This window comes from Malania oleifera, chromosome 8, assembly GCF_029873635.1.
Source record: "Malania oleifera isolate guangnan ecotype guangnan chromosome 8, ASM2987363v1, whole genome shotgun sequence".
NCBI classification, from domain to species: Eukaryota; Viridiplantae; Streptophyta; class Magnoliopsida; order Santalales; family Ximeniaceae; genus Malania; species Malania oleifera.
In genome coordinates, this window is record NC_080424.1 from 52866175 (window position 1) to 52876139 (window position 9965).

The following is a 9965-nucleotide window of genomic DNA, read 5'->3' on the forward strand; positions in this document are numbered from 1 at the left end:
AAATCTTGTATTCTTCTTTCTTCCCTACTCTTTACCTTTCAGCAAAATTTATAAATTGCGTGGATGCTATATCAAACTCTGAATTCTAAGTGTTTGGTTGTTAAATAGACTGGAAGTTAATTTGTTTTGGTTTGATCAACATTGATTGCGGAAATCGAAAGGGAATACGTTGGTTGATCATCCTTCACTTATTAAACTAAAAGTTTATTTAAAAGCTGAACATTAGGAAGAAGGTTATTTGTTAAATTTATACAACAAGGCTTATACAAATTCAACAAGCTTTTCACATTACTACAAGGCTTTTATTAAGTGATAGATCATTTTATTTTGGTTGTAATTTCTCTAATTCTATTTTGTGATTGTGGATGAGCTTTGCTTATTGTTGTAACACAAAAGGGAAATAAATTTTTAAAAATCCCAATTCACCCCCCTCTTGGGAAAGCTATTCCAATTTCAGTGGGCTTCTTAGTAGGTCAAGTAAGGGGATAAATTAAGTCAGCATTTTTTATGAAGTTATTTATTAATATACAATATTTATTTTCAGAAATTATGTATGCTATAGTATAGTGTTTGAGAATACTATTGTTGAACGAGAAAATAGATTTAATACATTTTTATCATAAAATATGATTTCACATCGTATTTCATGTTTAGAGTATTGCTCACATTTGTGTGGCATGAGTATAAATTTCCATGGCAAATTATGTTATATCAAAATAATATGATTTTTTTCAGAATAAGCAAGTTATAACAGTTTTTAGAAAAACCAGAAAAACAGTATAGGAACTATGGTTGAGAATATTATGTTAAATAGTGCACAAATTTCATGTTCAGTAAGTTATGATATAGTCAGAGCAAATGTCGAGATTTATAACTGGCATAGATGTCGTGATTTACAGTCAGCACAGATGCCATAATTATGCATGTTATGTCAGAAATCAGGAAACTATTATCCTGTCAGATATTACTTTGAAATATGAAACAACTATGTATCAGTACTACGAAATGTACTATATGTTATCAAAACCCAAATGGCTTAGTTTAGATTTTAGAGCACGGTACCGTAGCTATCAGATCAAGTTCAAGTACAAGTACAAGTTCATGTTAGTGCTACCACACATCTCCGATAGAGTGTGGGAGATGGCAGTCGATGTGCTTCAACGTAGTGCAGGTGTCCCCCTGACAGTCCAGACTAGGTGGGGCAAGCCCATTGTACTTACAGACTCATGTTTGACTTAGCGTGGTCAGCCAGCCATTGCTAGGTCCTGCCTACGGGTTGCACAACCCAGTCATGTGGGGGAAATATATGACATCAGCTAGCTATCCATCCTGGGTATTAATTCTGTATTGTACAGTTATAGAAGATGTTTACATGATTACAGAATTTAGTACGTTATTTATTATGATATGATGAATCATGTTTTACTCAAAATTTATAAAGCCAGTTTTAGCATATATATATATATATATATTATGTACAGTTCATGTTTAAGCATGAAAATACTCATATTGCCACACCCTAATATTAGTTTATCTCTTTTACTGAGAGGTGTCTCACCCCAACATTACAAACATTTCAGGAAATCCAGCTAGAAGGGCGGATAGAGCTCCCCAACAATAAAGGTTGATCGAACTACCCTGTCAGAAGGGTAAGTATTTCAGCTAGGGTCATATTGGTTTTGGGGTTATGACCCTAGGGTACTTCTCTGTCCTTTTGTGGATGTTTGTATATATATGACAGATTTAGTAGAACTCTGATATTGTGCCCGATGTTGTATGGCATGTATGTAATTTATGTTTTCCGCTACTTAGGTATCAGAGATGTATGATAGGTATATCCCCGATACACATGGGTTTGGGTTGATCATGACTATATAAGCTTAGAAGGATATTAGAGTTATTATGAATTTTGTTATATAGAAAAAAAAATAATATGAATATATATATATATATATATAGTAAAATAGGCAAGTCGTTACATGCACGTTGGGTGGAGTTCATTGAGACATTTCCATATGTCATTCGGTATAAGCAAGGTAAGGAGAATGTGGTCGCTGATGCACTTTCTCGTAGGTATGCATTACTCTCCACACTTGATGCAAAATTGCTTGGTTTTGAGCACATTACAAATTTATACGCTGATGTCCATGAATTTTGTGAGGAATACCGGGCTTGTTAGAAAACCACTTGTGGTAAGTTCTTCAGGCTTGATGGATTCCTATTTCAAGAGAATAAGTTATGCGTACCTAATTGTTCCTTGAGGGAGTTATTAGTGCAGGAATCTCATGGTGGGGGATTAATGGGCCATTTTGGAGTTGTAAAGACTTTAGCTATTTTGTAAGGACACTTCTGTTGGCCTCACATGAAAAGAGATGTTAAGAGAATTTTTCGCAAATAGGTCACATGTAGGCAAGCTAAATCTAGACTGAGGTCCAACGGTTTGTATACGCCTTTACCAATTCCTACTGAGCCTTGGATTTACATCTCAAGGGACTTTGTGTTAGGATTGCCTAGGACTAAAAATGGGAGAGATTCAATTTTGTGGTTGTGGATAGATTTTCTAAGATGGCACACTTTATTCCATGTCAGAAAATGAATGATGCCTCGCACGTTGCTGATTTGTTCTTTAGAGAGATTTTGAGATTACATGGCATGCCTATAACATGTGTTTCGGATAGAGATGCTAAGTTCTTGAGCTATTTTTGGAAGACTTTGTGGTGTAGGCTAGGTACTACGCTATTTTTTTCTACTACTTGTCATCCAAAAACGGATGGCCAAACTGAAGTAGTAAATAGGACGTTGTCTACTTTATTGAGGGCAATCATTAAAAAGAACATCAAAACATGGGAAGAATGTTTACCACATGTTGAGTTTGCTTATAACAGATCTGTTCATTCTGCTACTAAATTTTTACCATTTGAAATTGTGTATGGATTTAATCCTTTAACTCCATTGGATTTATCTCATCTACCTTTGACCAAGCATGTTAATTTAGATGGCAAAAGGAAAGATTACATTTTCAAGTAGATTCATGAGAAAGCATGACTCAACATTGAGTGAAGAATGGAGAAGTATGCAAAAGAAGCCATCAAGGGGCATCACAAGCTAGTTTTTGAACCCGGAGATTGGGTTTGGCTTCAGATAATAAAAGAGAGATTTTCGGCACAAATACGTTCCAAGTTGCTTCTAAGAGGATATGGACCATTCCAAGTCCTAGAGCGCATCAATGACAACACTTACAAGCTAGATTTACCTGGTGAGTACAATGTAAGTGCTACTTTTAATGTTACTAATCTGAGTCCTTTCGATGTAGGTGATGATTTGAGGGCAAATCCTTTTCAAGAGAAGGGGAATGATGCAAATCATTGCACAACTTCAAAGGAACTGGTTCAAGTCCTAATTGGGCTGGTTACGAGAGTACGAGTAAGAAAATTTAAAGTTGTACTCAACGGACTGATTCAAGAGGCATGGACTCAAGCAAATTTGTGAAGGTCCATTGAGCATGACCCACGTGAGCAACAAATATTCACCAACATGATTCAAGTTCTAGAAGAATCTGGCCAAGGCTAGGCTTAAATTGGCATTTTTTTTTTTAGGGTCTCATTGTAAGGCTTGCTACCAATTACTTTCCTTTTATTTTTTTTGACTTTCATGGGCGTGTATGGCTGATAACATAGCCATTTAAAGCTCCCCACTTTCCTTTTCTATTTTAGGTATGTGATCAGCCAATTAAAGGGCTGATTGTCTTTTTTTCGTTTAGACAAGTAAGAGTTAATTCTTTATCATATTTTAGCCTTAATTAGGATAACTATTTTAGGAATTTTCCTTGTAATGGCTAGCCTTTTAAATAGGCATCTAAGCAATGAAAAGAGGCTGATCATTACTCAGTAAATTGTGAGAGTATTTTCTCTGAAGATCTTTGAAGAACTATACGAACTTATCAGGATTTCTCGTGGCATTCACCAACGACTTATCAAACGGGTTTTCCACCCCCATTTGCGACGTCTTCCTTATACCGAGGTTCTTGTTTCACAATAAACAACGGGTTGAGGTCATATATACCAAGGTTCTTGTTTGTTGTAAACAATGGGTCAAGGTCTATCATTTAATTTTGAACACAAAACGATCTTGGGTTCCTTTTCGTTGTTAGATCTTGTTATTTTCGCGAATTCGTATCAGGCTGTTCGCATAAAACCCATAGTTTGGCCTCATCGAGCAAGAATAGGACAAACAATCATTGCCCTTCACGAAAATCCATAATTTGCTTATGTCAAAAAATGAAATGACACATTCAGTTTACTTGCCCATCTAGAAGTGCCAGAGGTTTAGATAAGGAGATGGTGTGGTTAATTATGAAAGCAAACACCATAGGACTTGAGGAAGAGTGGGACCAAATAAGAATTAAATATTCATCTTAAATTCCTCCTTAGTTCCTAGGTTTATGAGGTAGTGATGACCAAAAGGCTAGGAAGTGGTATTTGATTAAAATGTCAAATCTTAGTATGTGCATTCATTATACAATATCATTATATACTAAGATCATTAGAAAATTAAGCCAATATGAAATCTCAAATAAAATATCCAATCTAGACTTAACACGAATATATATCATAATGATTGGATAAAATATGAAAACATTGGCTATAGCATACTTGAATGAAATCCACTTCCAAATGGACAAGACATTCTTGCTTGGTAAATAATTATAAATGCTTAACTCGTGCTTAAAGATAAAACATCTTAAGCAACTTTTGTCAATTGCATAAAGATGAGATTTAAGGATCCATCCCATTCTATATATCTTTAACCCTAATCTCATTAATCAAAATCCGGTTATCACTCTAGGTTTAAGCATCAATGATAATAAATTCCATATCTATCTAGTGCTAATAAAAAGGCATCCTCCTTGTAATCAAAATTAGTGGCATTCATTAGGGGATTGTTCCCTTTGAGTTCAAATACAAATCCTTTAATCTTGGTTCACCTATTACCTCCATAGGAAATCTTTACCACACTGTGGTCACATTCAGTAAAGTGTCACCTATTCCTTGGTTCATATCCTTGCTTTAAATTTTGATTATGTCGAATTTTTGGTCAGATCCCTGGTTTGACTATGAAAAACCACAGTATCTCATTTGTGTGCTTTGAATACTTGAACAAGTTTATGTTTTAGTTAGCGCAGATGATGATGCAATGTGGAATCCATAAGAGCACCTGAACGAGCATACCTCGACGTATTCCATGGAGTTGCAAAGGAGCAGTGCAAGAAGATCGATTAGTGTTTCAAGTTGTATTATATTTTTATATTTATCATTTGGGTCTATATTAATTATCTATCGGTCTATAATAATCTGCATGTCATGAATGGTAGGAACTATAACCTCAAGACCATAGAGTAACCTTAGGGATCACCCTTCAGTTGACCGACACCGGGTTTTTTAGGCTAAGTTAAAATGCCTAGACCTTAGAAAAGACCCTAGGTCCTTGCACTAGTACTTAGAAAAGTCTCCATTATCACATACACTATTAAGGGGAACTTTTGATTTAAATCTGGACCGAAATACACATTTTTAGGTGTTCGGTCGACCAAAACCTAACACACAAAGACACTTTGGTCGACCAAACTTCCCTAGGGTCAAAAGTTTGGCCAGTTGGTCCATAGTCCTTAAAATGAACGTCAACGCCCTAGTCGACCGAACTAACACGTGGAAAATCCCAATGCCCTGGCTGACCAAACTCCCAGTTGTAAAATGGTTCGGTTGACCGAACGTTCAACTTCGGTCAACAGTAAAAATGCCTCAGTCGACCAAACCTGGCAATTGGGTCGACCGAACCTCAAGTACGGTTGATCGAACCTCTTGGGGTTGCAAAATTTTTACCGAGATTAATTGGGGTTAAAACAGGGTTAATTTTCTTAAACTCTTTTAAAACAATTTTAATAATTCCCCTGGCGTCCTCAATAATTCTTCCAATGTCTATAAATAGGAGTTCATTAGCTTAATTAATACAAGATTATGGAGTTTGATTAAGAAAATTTTTCTTTGAATTTTTTAGAGCCCTTTCTTCATATACAACCTTTATAATCTTCCATTGATCATTCCTTTGAAAAATAATCTTGAGTGAGAGTATCCTACATCATCCTACATAGCTCACCATTGCTAAAACTCTCATTATTGTGATTGTGGATTGCTTTTCGATTGAGAGTTTAGCCCAAAGTTTTTCCCCCCAATTTAATCAATAAATTCATTGTGTGGGGAAAATATGGTAGCTTGTGAGCCTTGCATTTGTATTGTAAGACTCCTAAGCTTGTATTGTGATTTGTAAAGCAAAATATTTTTTACAAGCTTATGCTCACATATCTCTTGTGTATAATATTTTTCGAAAATCATTTTTGAGATATTTGATCATTATATTAGAAATCTTTGAAACCCTGTTTGTGATTGATACATACCTATATATTGTTTCAAAGATAGTTTGATAATACACTCTTGTATTAGACTGCTCATTGACATTAGATTGAGTGATATTGCACATATCTACACTGAGCTTATAGGTCTATCATTTGACGTGCATTGATTATTGGTTGTGTGTATTGGTACATAATCTACTTTGTTGTATTCCAAGTGTGGGCCTAAAGAGGTAGACTTGCCCTGTAAAAATTCTCATATTGGCATTGACCTAGTTAGGAAAGATAGGTGCGCCATCCTAGTAAGGTGTTGTAAACGTTGCCGCTCCACCCGTTAAGTGAGCCGTAATGGAAACCCTCTTACTTTTGAGCTCAAGGTGAGGACGTAGGCTGTATTGGCCGAACCCCAATAACATTGCTTATGCTTGTTTATAATTTCTGCAATTTAAATTTCAACACTTGAATGTTCGTGATTTATTATTGTGAATAATTTGGTTTATAATTGCATAGACAGACCCTAAGTTTGTGTAATACTAATTGTTGGATTAGTTGAATCTAGGACAAAATTTTAAATACCCAATTCACCCCCCCTTTTGGGAATACACCAATTCCAACAGATTATATTTATAGGATACTGTCCATTCTCCAAAGAGCATTGTTCAAGAAAATTCATATGCTCATAAATGCTTTTTGCCTAAGCGGTTGGACATATTCAATTCAAGGAAAATATCTTGAATCATGTCCACTCATAATGAACCATCTTCAAACTTAACAGAAATTTAATTGTTAAGAGTATTTATCCAAATTCACTTCACAAGCTCTCAATCCTTCAAGTCAAATCCTTAGAGCTTTGTATCCTTTTAGTTAAGTGAAATGGCTAATATGATGGCCATAGGTTTCAACATATATAAAAATGCAATAACTGAGAAACTTATGCATGAACGTTAAGAAATAAAATCCATTCCAACTTGTGTCTCTCACACACATTGAGATTCATAAGAAAAGAGGTAGACATTGTCTTATCAGCTTAACAAATATTCATTGTGACATTTTTGTCCAATAATCCTAATGCAATCAATGCCAAGATTAAACCATTCAAAATCTTAAGAACCTTGGTTAAAATATTTAGAGATGAAAAAGGCATAAAATGATTAAGGGCATAACTCAAGGGGAGCATATATTTTTCACGGTCATATAAATTAAAATGTTCTAATTATCTTATAACATTTATGTCTATATGCCTTCATAAGAAATGCACTGAACTCAAATCCATCCACTGCTCTTTAGTGTTTATATTCTTTGATGGATAGATTATTATTTATGAATTGATAATTGCTACCTGATTGCATGCTTAGTCTAGAATGCCTCTTGCATGGCTGATGCAGTGATGTGAATTGCACACTGGTAGTGGATTTTAATTTGTTGCATGATTTATATAAAAATTTTGTTGAAAACAACCAGCTATCAAGTATAGGTTTTTTGGAAAATGTTCGATTTACAGACGGCATGCTGCCAAAATTTTGACAGGAATTTTCCCAAAACAAAACCTTGTACAAAGATGATTATGATAGAATAAATGTTAAAAAATTTTTGAAAGGGTGAGTGAAAACTAAATGAAAATTAAACTTCATCCTAGCATAATCATCGGATATTTAGAGAAGCTAAGCACCATCCTTATAGGAAGAACATAAAGGACCCATATGCATCATTTTCGTTCCTTTTGAATGTTGAGGCTTTTCTGAAAACCCTGAATATTATATCCTGCACTTAAAGTTTTATGATTTGATATGGAATGTTCCCGGGTTATGAACTACATAGCATTCCTTAATATACATCTCTTATGCATCTATGGTCTATAGGGACAACTATACTAATAAGGTGATAAATATAGTTGACAAATATTCGGTATAGCTGGTTTAAGAAATGCAAAAATGATTGCTTATACTCTTGACATACTTAATGAAATTAATCTTGATGAGTATAAGTGGTTTATTTCATCTAAGCACAAATTCAAATCAACAGGGGGATCATCCAAAATCAAATTTATATCATATTATGCTCACAGATATGTTTAGCTTAGATCTTGGATAAACTTATTGTGGCATATGCTAAAATTTATGGATTTTATTGAAAATATTAAAATGAAATATGTTCTCTAGCCACACTCACTTGTTCTATCATATGATTTTGCACTTAAAATTGTCTATCTTTAAGTTTCATATGGTTGTAATTTTTCTGGTCACAAGTTGTTTTGTGCTTAAATGTTCACCAAAAAAATTTTGCTTGCCTAAGCATGATTTTTAAAGTTTCTTTTTCAGCAAGCACACCCCCCAATATCTTTTGAAAGCATCAACCGGGAATTCTTTTGTTTGTTTTGGTTGTTTAATTTTTTATGGCAAGAAACATTTTCCTAAACTAAAATTCTTTCTCTTACTTTATTATTTATATATATATATATATATATATATTTTTTTTTTATTACATGACTAGTTCATAATCATATATAAAATGCATGTTAACCTGTTAGACCCAATTTATGCTTAAACCTACATTTGCCATCATATGTCGTACATTTTTCATTTCAATCTTTTATGGGTTTTATGATGTGTTTTTGAACTACAAAAGGTTTGTGGATATTTCTTGTTTGACTATGTTTATCATGTGTTTTTAATCTTTGGTGACCAGTTATATTGTTTTGTGTACTCAATTGCCATATTTTTTTCAAAAGTAGTTATGTTTTTTGTATGCCCAAATTATTTTTAAACGGGGGGAGTTTTCTTAAGTTAAGAACTTCTAAAATTCCCAAATCTTATATTAAAGAGAGGGAGAATTTTACTGTGCCTAAATGCTAAAAAGGGGGAGAGTTTTCAAGAAAGGGGGAGTTCTCTTAGCTAAGGAGTTTCTTATACTCAAAATTTTTACACTTAGCCTAACCCTTTTGCTAATGCCAAAAGGGAGAGAATTTTTTATGAGCAAAATGTGCAAAATCTTTGACTAAAAGGGAAATTTTTTTAAGGTCAATATTTTTAAATGGGGGTGAATATTTGAGCTAGATGCATGTCTATGTCTGTGGCTTACTGCTAAAAGTAAATGCATATAATTTGAAATTTCTTCTTTCGTTAATATGCTTGTGCAGTCTTGTTTAAATTTTAATTTATGCATATTCTTAGAGAGAGCCTTTTCAGGCGAAACCCATTTTGCTCCTCGATGTTTTTCATCATCAAAAAGGGGGAGATTGTTGATTTTTTTAGTCCGATCTTTTTTTTTTTATTCTGACAAAGTACCAGTATCTTATGTGTGTACTTAGTATGTGAACGAGTTTAAAATTCAACACACATAAGATTAATGGGACTTGGAAACCATGAAGGGCAGAAAGCTCGTATCACACACTTGGCCTATTCCATGGGTCAGAAGTGTAAGAAAGAAGACATATATTTTATCTTGTAAATGCATTTTAGTTTTTAATTTGGGTCTATAATATAGTATGTAATAACTAATGCATCGCACACATGATATGTTGAATAAGCTTAATGACTAAGATTGACCTTAGGACCCCATG